Source organism: Myripristis murdjan, chromosome 19, assembly GCF_902150065.1.
Source record: "Myripristis murdjan chromosome 19, fMyrMur1.1, whole genome shotgun sequence".
NCBI classification, from domain to species: Eukaryota; Metazoa; Chordata; class Actinopteri; order Holocentriformes; family Holocentridae; genus Myripristis; species Myripristis murdjan.
Window position 1 is genome coordinate 4,310,615 of NC_043998.1, and position 10,236 is coordinate 4,320,850.

Sequence of the window (10,236 nt, forward strand, 5' to 3'; positions counted from 1 at the left end):
CTAATTTGCAGTCTCCTTAATATGCCTGTGGTGTTGCTTTTGTAATTGTGATTCACTTAGTCCTTAATTTATGTGGTGTTTCATTTATTTTGTCTAGCTCCCTGTGCGTGTGCATGCATGCATGTTTGCGTGTTAGTCTCTCACTGTTGTTTACACAGGGTCATCCATGCCTTGCATCAGACCAAATTACTGCTTTGATTTTGTACAGCCTGCAGGGAGTGGACACAGTGCAGTACAGTATGTCAGCACTCGGAACAAAGAGAACTCACAATGAACAGATTGGATTTAGAAAGGAAAGGCATTTGGGCAAATTACAGTCTGGCTGCTTCCTTTTCATGAGCTATAGTTCAGTCCGTCTCAGCATGAAACAACCTCCCACCAATTCTATTTTTTTTTTTTTTTTTCATAAACCAAGCTTTCTGGGCAGCACAGGCACAGAAACCCTCATGCTGTGACACATGAGTTTGTGTCTGCAGGGTTTAAATAACTTCCTGCTGCTGTCAGCTCAGGCCAATATCTGGCTTGTTACTGTGTTTCGTTGCTGAAGTGGATGTCTGAGTGCTATAGCGCTGAAGTCAGATGTAGCATTAGATTGTACATCTGTTTGGATGCTGCTGCTATATGGAGTGCATTCGTGTGTGCAGGGAGCCATTTAAACCCAGGCCTTCTCTGGTCTCAGACAATGTGTTTGCTAAGCTGGTGGAGAAGCTGAGGGATATGGAGATCTAGGCTGTAATCAGCTGGCAGATGTTCTTGGAGAGAGTCTGTGAGCAAGAGCTGGCGCCTAGGGAGATCCAGATACTTGTGAGGGATGTTTCAGTAGGTATAATCTGAGGAGGAATGGATGGACTCAGGCTCAAACACAATCACACCTTTCTTCATCGCTCTCTTTCTGTTAATGGGATGGCAAGGTAGAGAGAAAGTCCCACAAATAGGGTGAACACACACACATAGATAGATAGATAGATAGATAGATAGATAGATAGATACCAACAGCCAAATGAACCAAAAAAATGCAGTAACACTTTAATCTCCTGCAGTGAAGCATTTATGAATAGTGTATAAACAGTTAACAAGTGCTTTCTAACACAGTGGTTAGCATATTTAATGATGTCATTAATAAAACTGCAATAATCAAAATTGCAAAGAGTCAATTTAAGTGAGGGCCATTTAGAAAAAACACACATGAAATAAGCACATAAGCACATCTGTCTCTTTTTGTTTAAATGAACCTTCTTCCTTCACCTGTAGTCAGTTCTGGTGGCTGTTCTCCTCTCCTGTCCTGTCCTATCCTTACATGTGCTTATCATTATGAAGCATTTGTTAACTGTTTACATATCATTTATAAATGCTAAATGGGTGCAAAATTAAAATAAAGTATATATATATATATAAAAAATACCCCCTCTTCTCTGTCTATGAAACATTACTTTGCTCTCTCTCACTGTGTTTGAGGCTTTCCAGTGCAGCAGTGGAGGGCTGCCTCTCTAAATCAATTCAATTACCAGAGGAAAACACCAGATGGCGTGCATGTGCCATCTAAAACAAGTAAACAGGGCTTCGTATGAAATGAAATTTGTGAACCAATTTGTGACCATGCACGTGTGTGTTCACAGACTTATTAAATCATGAGGAAGCGCTGCCTGACTGCACATGTCAGTGATATTTCTCAAATATTTACCCAGATTTAATAGGTCTCCTTTACAGTGCCGTTACAACAGTGTGGTTGTGTAATTGTGATAGTGTATAAAGTCGAATTGAGCCATTGCCCTTTGACTATAATGACACTCCGTGTGAACGCCAACAAAAGATAGACAGAAATGCATCTCTCCTCCTCCCTCTCAATCTTTTCCCCATCTCTCTTACTCTAATTACCCCTCTTATTGGTTCCATCCCGCTCCAGGCGTCCAAACGCAGGGGCACGTCTTCTAATCAATCCCAACTTTATTACTCTGGGAGCCACTTAAATATTTGATGTGATAGAGATGAGGCTTTGGAATTATTTACAGGTAGATAGAGGGGCACATGCATTTACTTTCGAATTTGATTGTCCCCTTGTGGAAAATTTGTTGTTCAAAGCATGTATACCCAAAGAACATAACAATACAGCTTTATAGACACACCGACAGCCGCCAACACATTGTCGCCATGGCTGATAATCACTGCAGAACTGCCTGGTGAAATCAGACCGGACCTTTTGGCTCGAAAAGATAGCGATTTGTCTTGGGGAGCGATGACCTGCAGGGATGAAAAAGCATCTGGTCCGGTCAGGTTATTCCTGTGAGTCAGGACTCCTAACCAGCACCCAGAGGTGAGGAGCTCGAACTTGGTAAAACGGAGCTAATAGCTTGGGTCAGAGAGGATTTTATCAGCTGCCAGCCCTACTTTCTCCCTTCCTGAGGTATCAAGTCTCCTCAGCGCTTTTTTTAATATGTGTTATGAGCAGCAGCATTGCCAACAAACAAACAACAACAACAAAAAAAAAAGACAGTCGACATGTTCTTGATAAGACTTTTGAAACCACAAAGAGGTATTTACAGTCAACATTAAAAGAAACAAGCTTATCCACAAAATAGACTCTGTTCTTTTTATGTAGAAGTGATTAACACACTTGGATGCTGCAGCATTTTGTGAGATAACTGACACACACACTCACACACGCACACACACACACACACACACACACACACACACACACACACACAAACACACAGTCATACACACACATGCACAGGCGTAGCATGCATCACTCCATGCAACAACCATGATTCTTAGATGCATGTGGTGTGTAAAATCAATTGCTCCCCTTCTGCAGGGTAATATGAGACACAGCTATTGTGCGTATATTACTTTTAATATTAGACTTATCAATAATGCATGATGATCTCTGTATTACATGTTCCCAAACCCAGATGACACATGGCTGAAGACTGTTTTTTTATTACTTAGGAGTCACTGAAACTCATTTAAATTTAAAACTTGTTGCCTTCTGCAGAAACAACGCCATGTAATTGCATTTGGAGGATGTGGTGCAGTGATTCTAATTGCTGTTTTCGTCATTTTTCTAATGTGGCTTTATAGTTAGTCTCAGCCTGTAGCTTCTTCAGGGTTGCACAAAGAAACACAAAAAACAAAACAAAAAAAAAAACAAAACAGACCCAGCTTGTTGACTTTCCACAACACACACACACACACACACACACACACACACAAACAGAACATATCAGGAAGGTGTCAGTGCTCTGGACAGTTAAAGTAATCACGCTGATGGATCCTTCCTCAGGGGTTTTGCTTCTTGTCTCTAAATATAACAGGTTTGATTGTCAGAGAGATGCGATGATGGCCCCCTGACTGGCTGCCTCTCTAACGCCCCGCTGTCTTTGCAGCAGCCTGAGCTCTCCCATATGCACCCCTGTGACAGCTCTTTGTCAACTCGCGTCAGCGGAGACAAAGGATTAGCTCTATCAATCAATGCATCTGCTAAATGCGAGTGAGTTTTCTGAGTTTTCGAGCAGTGTGTGCCATTCACATCGATAGCGGAGGCAGTGGAAGTCCAGAGGGAGGGGAAGTAAAAGCTTGTGAGACAGACGGTTACGAATTCACGTCCCAAAGCTGAGTGAATGACAGTCCCCTCACTCAGCAATCACTCTTGATATGCCTTTGAGCAAGGCACGCAGAGGTAAAATCCATCCTCAGATATTCTTCAAGGAACAGTTCACCCAAAATAATTAGAACACTGCCGAACTGTATCTATCCACCCTCAAGGAGTGCAAATTCGAAGTAAATAGACACAGGTTGCTGGTGTTCATTAGTAGAAAAGAGTTCCCAGCTAAACTTTTCTCCACCCTGACAGCTGTGGATTATGTCAAGTATCCGGCATTTTTAACATGTATAGTTTTTCACATTTTACAAAGCTCCACAAAATAATAATCATCCAGCCCCAGAGTATTGGGGTGAAAGGAGGGAGAGGGGAAAAGCCACAAAATTACACAGAGACTATCTGGGGAGATAGATTGCACTAGTGGGAAAATCTCTCTTTTTTTTTTTTTGGTGAACTGCTCTTTCAGCCCCTTTCGCAGCATCTTGGGGCTCGACAACCCATGTTATCAACTGGAGTGGCTCATGTTCTGTGTCCATACACAAACACATAATTAGAAGCCTGAGATCACTTGCTTGCGTGTATGAACGAGTAATAGGACTCACTCCTGTGTTTGCACTTAAAGCACTTGGCATCATCATTTGTGAAGTCTCATTACCATCTATACACACACAGCCGGGCTCATTTGCATAGTAACTAGAGTCAACTTGCGTTGCCACTTTTTGGAGTAGGACTCATTACTGCCAGTTGTCAGTCTCATTAAGACATTGTGTGTGTCAACTTGACCAGATTAAGCCCTAAAATGAACAGGGGTCCAGACTGCTTTTCAACAGTCATCTGAGAATGGGCATGAGCCTGCATTCAGATAGCAATAGCAGAGTTTTTCCAGTCAATAAAAGTTCCCCACCCATTCTGGTTGTGCGTTGCATTCGGGACCACTGGCACTAACATAAGAGGAGCATTTGGTATTGCTGCCTCTCCCTGTGTAATGAATGTTGGTGCAAAATAGCGACTTAAGAGAGAAGCTTAGAAAGAGGGACTGACACCAAAACCTCACTTTCAGTTTAAGATCCTGTTTTTTCCTGCTTCTGTTAATACATCAAAATGACATCATGTCAGCCGTGGTCAGCAGGAATAACAAAATACACCACCTGACAACATGATGCACGAAATGCAAGATGCATTGCCAGTAGTGCTAACAGGACTGAGATGTTTCAGTTTGGATTTTTCCTTTATCCACAAAGTGCACCAGCTCAGAGGCCAACAGTGCATGACTTGCGCAATGATGAAGAGGGAGAGGGACCAGAGGTGGAGGAAACTCAAGATGTTCAAAAAACAAAGAGAGCGACATGATAATGATGATGATAACGGGGCTGGCAGATGATGATTCTTCAGGTCTTAGCCGAATGCTCACACACCTGTGGTTGTCCCGTCACACTGCGACGCTGTACCAGGTTATGACAAGCAGATGTTAAACTCAACACCAAACACCAAAGAGGCAGCCATGTCCCAGACAGGTTATTTTTACCCAGTGATGTCAGCGAGCTGAATGGTCGGTTCAAACACTGACTTCTTCACTTCTATTTCTGTACCAACATCACAAGCAAACATGGCACAGATGTAGCTCTCTCCTGCTGCTCTGAGCGACAGAATAAGGCTAGTACTGGAACAGGCAACAACAACCGAGACTAAACACTGAGGCTGTGCTTCAGGCATGTGTGAGAGAGAGAGTGAATGTGTGTGTGAGTGTGTGTGTGCATGTCTGTGGGGCAGGTGGATAGTGGGCCACCTTTGCTTGGGCCATCTGTCCTGCCCTATTACGTCCATCACAGGAGGGCCTTTCCATACACACACACACACATACACACGCGCACACACACACACACACATAGCCCCACAGTTTGCTCACACACCCTCTTTGATGTGGAGTATAGATGGTGTCAGAAGAGACTGTGCACCATTAATCGGGGCTTTGTTTGCACGCATGGCGTTTTGTTTGATGGCTGTTTCGAGGGAATATTGCATCTTGACATTACCAGCAGGGGAAAGCGAGAACATGGTGGCGGAGCGGAGGGAAGGGCAGGGTGGTGGCGCTCCACGATGACATGGCAGATGGTTGATTGGAGATTATCTCCGTGGGAGGAAACACCAGGAAGCCAATTAGGGGAGGGGACAGTGACGCGCAGACAGAGAGAAGACCAATCAAAAATCTTTGTGTACTTCAGACTCCACTTCCCGTAGTTTTCAGCTGTAAATCTTCAGATTGTGGGGACAGCACTGGTTATTGGCGGAAACAATGAGAAAAAACGCATGCTCTTTCATGAATACAAAAAAGGGGATAACTAAATCATGGGCAGCTGCAATGAAATTGCTTTTTGGGTTATTGTGCACAAGAAAAGTGACATTACGGTATTTCAAATTCCGTGTTGTAATTTTGCTTCGCTGAGACTTTTATACTCTCCAGTTTCTGAGGAAATGTTGCAAAAGTTGAAAAAAAAAAAGTATGCAAAGAGCAACCTTCCCATCTCCACAGTACATGTTGTCAGTCTGCCTGTGTGTATGTGAATACGTATACATATGTGTGCATTGGTGCCCTACATATACACTCTATGATGGGCAACCTGTCAAGGTGTGCAGGGAGTTCTGCGAGCTTTGCTGCAGATTTAATGAGCACTTTTAAGGGCTGATTATGACTGAGACTTCTGAGACATTATTTTAATCAATGACAACACATGACAGGAAGGAAGAGATGTGTGTGTTTGCAGGGGGGCAGGGGTGGGGGAGGTGGGGCAAAAAGAGGGAGCTTTGAAGGTAGGCAGACAGTTCCAGGGAGATGGAGGAAGAGGGTGGATATACAGTGAGAATCACACATGAAGCAATAAAGGGGAAAAAGTCAGAGAAGATAGAAATACCAGCAGATAGACACACACACACGGACAGGAAGGCTGACAGGGAAAATCAAAATGGTCCTTGAATTGTCTTTTTCAACCTCTCCTGTTTTGTGTCAATTTGCGCTTTTTTTCTGTCTCATCTCATTGTCCTCCATTCTGTGCCCGTCGCAGTAGTTGTGTCAGCTTGCTGCTTCTCCCAGCCTGTGGGTCTCTGTGTTGCCGTCGTCCTGTTGAATAGTGATGACAGTGTTAGTAAGCAGGGCCAGCACTTCCCTCTCAAAATGACTACAGCTCTTCTGACAGGCAATGCTTTGGACAACTTCCTCTCCCTCTGGACCCCAGTGTACAACTTCAGCGAAAACACTGTGAAAAAAAAAAAAAAAAAACACATTAATATGCATGCAGACATGTGCATACAGTAACTGGTTGCGTGTGTGGCATGCATATATATGTGCAAACAAACAAACATGCACACACACACACACAAACACACTCTGTCAGGGAGAAGAAGTAGAGCCCATGGCGGGCGGTGCGCACCTGAGCTGAGGCATATCTCACACTTTGTGGAAGTATCAAGGCCTCGCTGATGCCAATGACTCAACGGGAGCCTCGAGCTCAGGCCAGCGGCTCTTAAACACACAATAAACTGTCTCCCTCCATTTCATTTAAACTGAAGGATCTTTCATGAGAATGGGGCCGAATACAAATGCTGCTCAAACCTACGGCTGAACTGCCTTGAGCCCAAACAGGGAAGGGAAACATCATCGAGGTGTAATAGCAGGCGAAAACAAAGCAATGCAACAGCTCAGTCCTGCAGCGGGCCAATTAGTTTCAATGTGGAGGAAACACATGTCAAGGAAAGCGTGAGAGGGGCAGGCAGACAAAGGGAGACACACACACACACACACACACAGGGAGGAGAGTTTATGCTAATGTGCTGCTCCCTGTCCTGGATATCCTCTGCCTGGAGGACGCACACCTGAGACAGGAAAGCAGACATGCATGACCCCTGGAGAAGCACTCGCTCTGCCACTGAGCTGATTGACTGCTCTCCGGCAAAGTGCATGCAAATTTATTTAAGAGGGTTTACCTTTTCCCTGGTCAAAGGTTCAAGTTTATTTTGGGCCAAATTGGGCAATTAACTCTGTGGAAAAATCTAAAAAAAAAAAAATAAAAAAAAAAAAATAGGCAAGGTAAAGGACATAGACAGACAGGCCAGTCATGCTAAATAATAAAATTCGTCTTCTTCTTCATAGTAGTAGCAGAAGTAGTAGTAGTTTATTGGTGGTGGTATTATTATTCACAGGTTTGACCTATAGGACGTTTGCCATTACATTTGCCCAGGGGTCATTAACAACATCTATTTTATTCAGAGTTCTTCGCTTTATCATTTAAATTTTTACACCTGTAACTCAGTGAGCCGTACCACTATGAGTTTATTTCATGAAAAATAATAATAACATCGAAAAACAACATCCTAACAAATGGGAATCAAATAACTGACAACTGATACATGTCCTCAAGCGTGTATTATCAATATCACCTTTCACTTCAGGCCAAAATGAAACTGGTTGAGGTTTGAGTGATTGAGGCCGTGCACACTCTTCTTCAGCATCCCTCCCAAGGCTAATTAAGATACTTGGTTGATTACACACTTGTCTGATTAGGCAGTTCATTAGATCTGCTCAAGGTGAGAGCTTCACACTGGCTGAAGAGGTTCCTGGGTATCATCAAAGGACGCTGCTTGGATACGAGGCTAATGGAGCTTAATGGAGCACATTTTCTGTCTTTTCCTCCCGCTGCAGACTCGAACAAACATCCTCAACAAGTATATGCACTCCCTAATCCTCCAAAGCAACTCAACTGCCTCTTGAGGGCTTTTGAGATTTTTTTTTCTCCCTGCTGTCCCCATCTTCCATCTCTCCGAAGATTGAAAGACAAAGCTGCCAGGCTTCCCTCTGTCTCTCCTCCTCCTCCCCCTCCTCTTGTTTCTTCTCGTCTCGTCTGATCTGTCAGCGCGTGTCTCCCAGTCATCACTCTCTCTGACAGACGGACTTTCACCGAGTCGTCAGTCACTCCGTCGCCTCTCCTCCTCCGTCACCTCGGTCGGCAGGGACACCCCCTGCAACACCGCCGTCACCCTGCAAATCAGGAGAGGCTCCTTGTCTCCTGGTAGAAGGGAAGTGTCTCAGCCTGGTGATTAAGGAGCCTCTCATCTCATGTGGTCATTAACATCATTATCACACCGGTGGTTATAAAGTGAATTTTAATGGTCAGGATGAGGTTTGACCTTGATGGTGGCGAGAGTGTATTTCTACTCTGATCAGGTGTTGACATAGCTCCTGCTCAGTTTGACCCTAAACTGTGCTCATAACTCAGGTATTCCAGGATTTCCAGTGATACATAAATGATGAAATAACATTCCAGCAGATGTGGATATTAATTATAATGTTGAGGCATCCCAGTTGCAACTGTAATTGTAATTTAGTGGTCTAACTTGGGTTCAATTCAAGTTCGGGCCTTTTGCTGCACATCATCCCCTCTCTCCCCCACCTTTCCTGTCTCTCTCAGCTGCCACTATTGAATAAAACAAACAAACAAAAATATAAAATCTTTCAGTCAATAAATAAATAAATAAATAAATAAATGCATTTCAAGAGCATTCTGCCTCCTTCCTGTTGAAACAGGTTGTTGGCATCATTCGAAAGTGCAAACCAATAGGTGATCAGTTAGGGAGAGAGAGGCGATTTCATTTGATAGGAGGTGTGTGATTCTTCCAAAAAAAAAAAAAAAAAAAGATGTTTTTATTGGCTGAATTTTTTGTGATGACATCACAACTGAAGACACTGAAGAAGATGGCAAAATACTGGAATTTTGATACAAATATGCCAAAGAAATGTATTTTTATTGGCAGATATTGTTAAATGGGTAAATATTCTGTTCATTTTTCAGTCCATTGTGAGTGACTTTAAAGGTTAAATAGCAGCAGCAGGTAATGAATCCATGCCTAGCATTAACCAAGGGCAAAAGAAAGCTTGTTTTCTCAGCTTTGAAGGCAGCTGGCCTTAATAACAGCCAAACTGAGCCAAGAGGTAAAAAGCCAAAGCCAAAAAAATAATAATAATAAAAAAATAAAAAAAATAAAGAATAAAGATAAAAACAAGCTCAGAACAAGACTGGGGACTCTAACACACTCCAACACCAAAGAATGAAAAATCTGAAGGGAAGGACCGACAGAGAGGAGCAAAACACATCGACACACTGAGATGACTGGCGGAGACAAGATTTGCCTGTTGCTTTGTGGAGTCTGAAAGTTTCCCATCAGCCACGGAGTTTTTTGACAGGATTACAGATGAAAGATCAGTGCAGAGAGGCGACAGAAAAGGTCTTGCTCTGTGTAATAAGTTTGCCTCGCTCTGACGTGCAAACACTGAAAATCACCTCGTAGATATTTTCACAACAATAATATTTCTGTAGTGTGATCATGAGTATGACGAAGCTGTATCTCTACCTAGTGGCATCAGCTCTGAAAAGAACGGCATTCACTGACAAAAAATAAAATATATTCAGTGTTAAAATCTTGTTTTTCTTATAACAAATGGAAAATTTTTGCCAGTGGGATGAGATGAGAATCCCACTTATTTCCAGTGCTGATCAGCTTGTTTCCAGAATTTTCTTGAATTAAGCGTCAATCAGCTGGGATTACCTCACTGGCAGATTTTGTAATTTGTTCTAAGAAAAACAAGA